Below are 9,028 nucleotides of genomic sequence, written 5' to 3' on the forward strand. Positions count from 1 at the left end.
AAAGCAGGACCTATGCAACAAGAGTTGTAGCTTTTTGGTCTGAGAAGGTCAGTGAAATGCCCTCAGGATTTATCCTGAGATCCTGTACCTCAGACTGTAGAACCTTTGTCAGTGATGATGAAGAGCTTCTCTACTTCCCAAGTAGCAGGGGTAGGCATTTACTTATCATTCCAGGAAAAATTTCAAAAAAAGGAAACATTTGTGTTTGGCCCCTATTTTGAAATTTTTATTTTTAAAAAAAATTTTTACAAAGTAAAAACAAAACACAAAAAATCGATTTGAAAAATAAAAATTTCAAAAAAGGGGCCAAACACAAATGTTTCCTTTTTTTGAAATTTTTCCTGGAATGATAAGTAAATGCCTACCCCTGCTACTTGGGAAGTAGAGAAGCTCTTCATCATATATAAAGAAAAGGTTCTTCATGCACCTTCCATGGCTCTTGCTGTGTAACAAGACACCTCAAAATACATGACTTGACATGATGCTGTGCCAGCCCATGTGCCATGCCAGCCCTGGAACTGGGTGTGGTGGCGCACATCTATAATTCCAGCACTCAGGAGGTTGAGGCGGGAGGATCTAAGCATGCTCTTCCTGCTAGGGGCCTTCAGGTCAGCTAGAGTTGGCAGCAGACTGTGAATCTGCTCCATTGAGTTCCTTCTGTGGTTCAGGCAGAGGGCCAGGTATCAGCTGGGACATATTCTGGTAGACATCAGAAATACCTGAAGACCTGACCTCAGAACTGATGTACTGTTCATCCCCCCACCCCCCGCATTTACTGGCCACAGCAATCACATAGCCAAGCCTGACATCCATGGGATGAGGAAGTATTGTTTTTCCATGGAAGTTTAACAGAAATCTGACATTCTATATCTTCCGAGATTTTAAAATTTTGACTACATCTCCTTCCGTATGTTTACATGAATTTATTTATTTATACAGAACATTGATCCCAGGACCTTACACATCCTAAACAAATACTCTAGTCTGAGCTACATCCTAGCCTTTTTTCATTTAGAGACAGGGTCTTGTTAAGTTGCCCAGGCTGGCCTTGAACTTGTTATCTCACCAGGCCTTACTCCGTTTCCCTCCCTCCTGTCTTCCCTTCCTTTTTTCCTTCCTTCCTTCCTTCTTTCCTTTTGTCTTACTGGAGATTAAGCTCAAGGACACTGCCACTGAGCCACATCCCAGAGTTTTACTTTTTATTTTTTCAGTCCTCACAAACTCAGATTCCTCTAGGAACTAAGCAGGCAAATAAGTAAAATAGGTGAAGTACAATATTCTCACTTCATAGATAACTACACTTCACAGCAGCACCACTTACTTTATTTCCAATCAAAAGGAGCCCCTGTTGAAATGTAAGTCCCATTTTTCAGTTAATAAGTTTTGCCATGAGTCTTTTCTCTAGATCCATCATAGCTCTTTCTGTGGAATACTTCAAAACGGCATGCTGCATTATGTTTTTTTTATATAGACACACCTAACATTTAGAACTATTCTTTTCCACAAGAATACTTTTATAATTTTCATTAAAAATAGATAACCCCTCATTATATTTAAATTTCACCTTTTTTTTTTAGAGAGATACATACAGAAATATTTCACTTTTCTCTTGATTATAAGAAAATGAGGACTAGAGATGTAGGTAAATGGTAGAATGCTTGCCCAGTACTATGCACAAGGCCCTGGATTTGGTCCCCAAGACCAAAAAGAAAATGGCCAGGCAGATTCTGCACGCGTCTCCGGCGCACTACGGACGCACCTCCAGCCTCTGAGTCCCCAGGTTCTTGCCTCCGCTCTGTTACCAAAATGTCGCTTTCTAACAAGCTGACTCTGGACAAGCTGGAAGTGAAGGGGAAGCAAGTCGTGATGAGAGTGGATTTCAATGTTCCTATGAAGAATAACCAGATAACCAACAACCAAAGAATCAAGGCTGCTGTCCCAAGCATCAAATTTTGCTTGGACAATGGAGCCAAATCAGTTGTCCTTATGAGCCACCTGGGCCGGCCAGATGGTGTCCCAATGCCTGACAAGTACTCCTTACAGCCAGTTGCTGTAGAACTCAAATCTCTGCTGGGCAAAGATGTTCTATTCTTGAAGGACTGTGTGGGCCCAGAAGTAGAGAAAGCCTGTGCTGACCCAGCAGTTGGGTCTGTCATCCTGCTGGAGAACCTCCGCTTTCATGTGGAGGAGGAAGGGAAGGGAAAAGATGCTTCTGGGAACAAGGTTAAAGCTGAGCCAGCCAAAATAGATGCTTTCTGAGCCTCACTTTCCAAGCTAGGGGATGTCTATGTCAATGATGCTTTCGGCACTGCACACCGAGCTCACAGCTCTATGGTGGGAGTCAATCTGCCACAGAAGGCCGGTGGATTTTTGATGAAGAAGAAGCTGAACTATTTTGCTAAGGCCTTGGAGAACCCAGAGCGACCCTTCCTGGCCATCTTGGGCGGAGCTAAAGTTGCAGATAAGATCCAGTTGATCAACAATATGCTGGACAAAGTCAATGAGATGATTATTGGTGGTGGAATGGCTTTTACCTTCCTTAAAATGCTCAACAACATGGAGATTGGCACTTCCCTGTTTGATGAAGAGGGATCCAACATTGTTAAAGACCTGATGGCCAAAGCTGAGAAGAATGGTGTGAAGATTACTTTGCCTGTTGACTTTGTCACTGCTGACAAGTTTGATGAGAATGCCAAGACTGGCCAAGCCACTGTGGCCTCTGGCATACCTGCTGGATGGATGGGCTTGGACTGTGGTCCTGAGAGCAGCAAAAAGTATGCTGAGGCTGTCGGCCGTGCCAAGCAGATTGTGTGGAATGGGCCTGTGGGGGTATTTGAATGGGAAGCTTTTGCCAAGGGAACCAAAGCCCTCATGGATGAGGTGGTGAAGGCCACTTCCAGAGGCTGCATCACCATCATAGGGGGTGGAGACACTGCTACTTGCTGTGCCAAATGGAACACAGAGGATAAAGTCAGCCATGTGAGCACTGGAGGTGGTGCCAGTTTAGAGCTCCTAGAAGGTAAAGTCCTTCCTGGAGTGGATGCTCTCAGCAGTGTTTAGTGCTTTCCTGCTTTGTGGTTCCTGTGCACAGCCCCTAAGACAAAATAGTATTTTCTGCATCTCCACTTGGCATTAGCTAAAAATTTCCTCCACGTTGAGATTCAGCTAATGGCCAAGGGATGCAGCATCAGTAACCCTTAAAGAGTTACACCACGTCTCAGCTGATGTTTACTGCACCCTGGACTTAACTACATTCTTCAAGTTGCCATTTAAGTTTCTTAGTGACTAAATCATTGTGCATTCTAGAATGCATCTATAGTTGCCTGTTAAAAAAAAGTGAGCTGTGTTTCAAGTAGCTTATTCTAATTGGCCTTGTCACTGTTCATTACTCAGCATGGACATAAAATGAAACTCCAGTTGTAGGGAGGGAGAAGTTGATGATCTATTCAATAAAAAATAAAAGTGTTTACCCAAAAAAAAAAAAAAAAAAAAGAAAAAGAAAATGGCCAGGCAAGGCTGGCAAGATAGCTCAGTGGACTAAGCACCTGCTTAGGCAAGCACGAGGACCAGGGTTCCATCCCCGGTGCTGCATGCCACACTGGCCCTGCCCCCAGGACATCTGAGCCATCGACCTGGGGAGGCTTGGTGGGCATGGTGACCCATGCCTGTAATTCCAGTGCTGGGGAGGCTTCAAACAAGAGGACCACTATTAGTCCGAGCTGCATAGTAAGACTCTGTACCAAATACATGAAATTAGAAAAAAAAAACAAAAAAACAAAAAAAAAACAAAAAAAACCATGGCCAGGTGTAGTGGTACATACTTATAATCCCAGTTACTTAGGAAGCTGAGTCGGGAGGACTTCCAAGTTTGAGACCAGCCTGGGACTTAGCAAGTTCTGAGTACAAAGAGAGACAGAGACATAGAAACAGACAAAGAGATATTTCACAAAAATAATGCCAAAGGGCAGCTAACACTCAGCTGCATTGTCAAGGGTTTTATATTGGAGTGCTAAGTTCTGTAGTGAAGTAGAGAATGCATTTGCACCCTAAAGGGGAAGAGTATCACTCAGACAAATATTGCCAATTAGGAATTCAAGCCCAGCATTCCCAGATTTTCTCTTTCTCAGGATGCTGATTCCATATTTTTCTCATGTAAAATTTTTCATTTCTTAAATGTTACCAAGTGTATTAGTCAGAGTAGTTAACCAGGGCTGGGGAGACATCTCAGAGGTATAAATACCTAGCTGGAAAGCAGAAGGTCCCAAGTTCAGTTCCTGGACCTGCATGCCATGTTGGCCAGGAACCCCAGCCTGGGAACCAGGCGTGTTGCACACGTCTGTAATTCCAGCACTTGGGAGGTTGAGACAGGAGGACCACTATGAGTTTGAGATCAGCCTGGGGGCTACAAAAGTGAGCACAAGGCCAGCCCAAACTGTAGGGAGATGCTGTCTTTAAAAAAAAAAATAGGGCCAGCCAAGCTATCACTGGTTAGCACAGCACACATTGTGATGTAGATCAGCAGGACTTTTCTCCCCTGGCAACTCACTGAAATGACATTCCTTCATCCTGTGATGCCACCACTTCTACATATGCTTTCCAAGGTCACCAATGCAGAGCAAGATGTACCAGCTTTTAAATACTTTGGCCAGGAAATGACATGTAATTGTTACTGATAGTCAGTTGACTTCACAGATCCTGAAGAGCTCCTGAGTGAGACATGAGATTCTGCCCTTCAAACCATCAAGTGTTTCTGGTACTACTTGTTTATGGACCACATTTTGAATACACATAGGCTTAAAATATCAAGTCCTGGACTTGCCACTAAAGATGCAGTCTTTCATAGCTACTTCAAGTTCTGTGTGTCTTTTGAGGCAGGGTCTTTCTGCATAGCCTACACTGGCCTTGAATGTGGGGTTGTTCTCTTGCCCCTGTCTGAAATGCTGGGATTATATGCATGAACAACCACACCTGGCTTACTTCCCAGTTCTGATATTGAGTTTGTCCACATCCAAACAAACATCCATGCATTTGAAAGTTCTTCTCATTCTAATTCCAGAACTCTGTTACCACAAACAGTCAATTCTTTCCTCTCATTTTTTCATTTCTCCATTCATCACCTTTTTATATAAATCATATGCAATGTGCCAGGAGTAGAAGTTGAGTGATTGCTTCATATACTTGTTGGGCAAAGCATGAACACTGAAAGCTCCCCTAGAGGTGCATGTACAAACAGTAATAGCTAAGTAAGCCAGCTGTCTCCTTGAGCTGTTATTGTTAGGTTGGATGACCATAAAATGTATTCAAAGTGAGGTACTATTGAGGATAGTGAAAGGGGATGCTGTTAATAGTTATGCGGGGCATAACCAGGGCAGTCCTATTCTTAGGGTCACACAAAGCCCCAATGCCTTCCAAATTCTTTATAATTTTTTTTGAATTTTTTTGGTACTGGGGATCAATAGAATTCTTTTTTAAAAATAAATTCATTGTATATGGTATTTGAGTTGTTCAGCTTGATATTGTGGATGTATGATAGTAAAATGGTTACTGTGGTGACACAGATTAACATATCTATTGTCTCAGTTACTTCTCTCAGTTACTTCTTTCATTGGTGGGACAAAATACCTGATGCTCAAAATTAAGGATGGAAAGGTTTATTTAGCTCACAGTTGTGGAGATTTTGGTCCATACTCAGCTGGCTCCAAGAGTGGCACATGGCAGAGGGCAGCTGTTCATGGTGGCAGAAAACAGCAAAGAGCAAAGGGAGGAACAGCAGCTGGGGTAGTTAACAAACCTCTCTCCCTCCCTTATATTGTTATCCAGGCTATCCGCCCTAGGGTGGGTGTAGACTCACACCCACAATTCCAGTGTTGGATCATGAATTAATCACAAACTCTAGAAGCCGCCCCATGACTGCATGAGGCTTTTGGGGGACAATTACATGCAAACCATAATATCTATCATCTTAGTTACCTTTTGGGGTAAGAATAGCTAAAATCTATTTAACAAAAATCTCTAATACAATATAAATTTAGTAACTATATTTCTCATTTTTTAATTAGACCTTCAGACTTGCTCATCCTACATCCTTCTAGGTTACTAATCTTCTCTTCATTTTTTCCCATTCTTCATTCTTTTCCTGCCCTCTAATGCACAAACATCTGAGTTCGTTATGCTGAAAGCCCATCACAGAAGAACAATGATTTGCTTTGGCAAACTGAAAACAGCACAAGTCGTTTCATAATCTCTCACATTCAGAGTTCCTGAGCAGCTGCTCTGGAGGTGGATGAAAATAACCCACCATTTCAGTTTTTATAATCCATTCAGGAGTGAGTGTATATTTTTAGGACACAATAATGTAAAAGCTCTCTCATGCCTACAGGGAAACATCTTCAACCCTTGAGGAAAATGAAGTGGGTTGTCTTTTCTTTTCCAGCCAATGTCCAGAATGAGTTATTTCTTTGTTGTAACAGGAAATGATTCAATGTTTATTTCCATGAAGGGTGTTAGCTTTTTTATTCTTCTTCTTTTTTTATTCTTAAAATATGTAATTTTAAGTATAAAGACCACAGACATGTAGATCAGATATTTTATGTATCACTGAAGAACACAAAATTAATGCACTTCAGGATATTTCCATCTTTAAGTATGTTTTCTGAAAAGTATACTGACATCAATATTTTATATTTCCTTACAGATCTTCTTTCTTTCTTTCTTTCTTTCTTTCTTTCTTTCCTGGGGATTAAGCACAAGACCTAGAACTTGCCAAGCAGGCAATTATTCCACTGAGCTATATCCCTGGCCCTCTACAAGTCTTTTCTACATGAGTTATTTTCTAGTACTTTCAAAAGTCTTATTTATGTAAAATTTTTATTTCATTTGAACTTCTTCCACATATTTGTCAATACCCATCTATACTAAGTGCTTTCCCACATTGCATACATAGGCTTGGGTCACAGTATGGCTTCATTTTAAAGGTTAGCATCTCTGACATCTGAATTCTGCCCCACTTTCTTATCTGTGTGATTACTCCCCTATGTGATGGGAATTTTATATTTATGAAATGAAAACTCTGCAGCAAATCTTTTTCACACTGTCCACATACATAGTATTTCTCTCTGGTCCACAGTATTCCTGTACTGGACAGCATATTTTGGTGCACTGAATCTTTTCCTCCATTGATCTAATGCATAGTATGACTTCCCAGTGTTAATTTTTTTTAATGTTTTTGATAATCAGAAAAGATATCCCACATTGCTTCCATACATAGGGTTTCTCCCCATTGTAGGATGTTCTGTCAACAAAAATTGGATCACCAGCAAATCCTTTTCCACATTTCTCACATATATATGGTCTCTTAACAGTGTGAATTCTTCCATGACTTTGAGAGTAAATGTGTGAACTGAGTGCATGACTACATTGCTTATATATATAGAGTTTCTTCCCAGGGTGAATTTTCTTTCTTTTTTTTTTTTTTTGATTGTTTTGCCCAGTATGGGATCTTCTATGTATACAAAATGTGAACTTATTAGCTGATATCCTTGTCTGCATAAATCACATACAAAAGGTTGCTCTCCAGTGTGAGATTTTCTGTCTAAAAAATGTGGACTCAGCAAATCATTTTCCATATATCTCACACTCATAGGCTTTCTTTCCAGTGTGAATTTTTTCATGATTTTGACAGTAATTGTGTGAAGTGAATGCTTTCCCACATTGCTTACATGCATAATTTTTTCAGAGTGTGGAATCTTTGATATCCACCAAATGCTCTCTTCTCAGTAAATCTTATTCCACATATCTCACATAAATACCTCCCCAGTGTGAATTCTCTCATGACCTTGACAGGAACTATTTAAACAGAATGCTTGACCACATTGCTTTACATATATAGGGTCTCTCCCCAGTGTGAATTCTTTGATGCCTTCACAAGTTACTATTTAGCTGGAAAGATTTCCCACATTGCTTACATACGTAGGGTTTCTTCCCAGTGTGAACTCTTTCATGTTTACAAAGGCTACTATTTTTGGTGAAGATTTGTCACATTTCTTTCATTTCATATATAGTATCTTTCTCCAATGTGAATTCTTTCATGTGTACCAAAGCTACTACTTTGGCTGAAAGATTTCTGGCACTGCTTACATACATAGGGCTTCTCCCTAGTGTGAAATCTTTCATGTTTTTGATAGTAACTGTTCATTCTGAACACTTTCCCACATTGCTCATATACATAGGGTTTCTATCCAGTGTGAATACTTTGATGTCTTCGCAAGTTTCTATTGCTACTGACTTTCCACGTTGTTTACATACATTGGGTGTCTCCATGGTGTGAATATTTTTATTTGTTTGAAAGGAATTACCAAGAGCTAATGTTTCTACGTATTTCTTAGATGGGGTAACTCTCCAGAATGTCTTCTTTCATTTGGTGAGTACAGGAGGAAGTAATAAACATATTCTCACAGTGTTCATATATGTATGGACTCTCCAAATGGTGATTTCTTTTATGGATTTCAACACTATTGGATACTGTGGAGGATTTCAGACTTTTTGACCTATAAATTTTTTCTCTCCAGGGTGAGTTTGTTCACTAAGTTCAGATTTGGACTCCACACATTGCCCATATTGATAGGTTGTTTTCCTCCAGTCTTTCTCATTTCATTCTTTTGAAAGGACAGAAATCACTGCAATTTTTTTCATATTCATTACTTTTATATAGCTTCTCTTCACATGTCAAATAAATGTCCATATCATATCTTAGATTTCTTAAGAAATTTTTGTCTTCTTCAATTTGTTGGTTATCTCATGTCCTTCCTATAGCATTAAAATTTATAAGTGTTTCCTACATTATATCTCTGTAGAACTTCACCATGCCACTGAGCTATACCCTTTGCCCCTTGTAATCCTAATATTGAGGAGGCTGAGGCAGGATTGTGAATTTGAGGCCAGTCTGAGCTACATAGTGAGATGATATCTCAAATAATAAAACAACAACAACAAAGTCATTGTAGAAAATATGAAAAAACTTGAAGACAAT

General features: G+C 40.2%; 1 pseudogene across 1 annotated transcript; it reads left to right on the forward strand.

Moving 5' to 3' along the window:
• Positions 1-1,744: 1,744 nt before the first annotated feature.
• Positions 1,745-3,471, forward strand: LOC101574010 (annotated as a pseudogene). The gene has a single exon (XR_192575.2). The product of XR_192575.2 is annotated as a phosphoglycerate kinase 1 pseudogene (transcript).
• The last annotated feature ends 5,557 nt before the right edge of the window (positions 3,472-9,028 follow it).

Source organism: Octodon degus, unplaced genomic scaffold, assembly GCF_000260255.1.
Source record: "Octodon degus isolate 3935 unplaced genomic scaffold, OctDeg1.0 scaffold00059, whole genome shotgun sequence".
NCBI lineage: Eukaryota > Metazoa > Chordata > Mammalia > Rodentia > Octodontidae > Octodon > Octodon degus.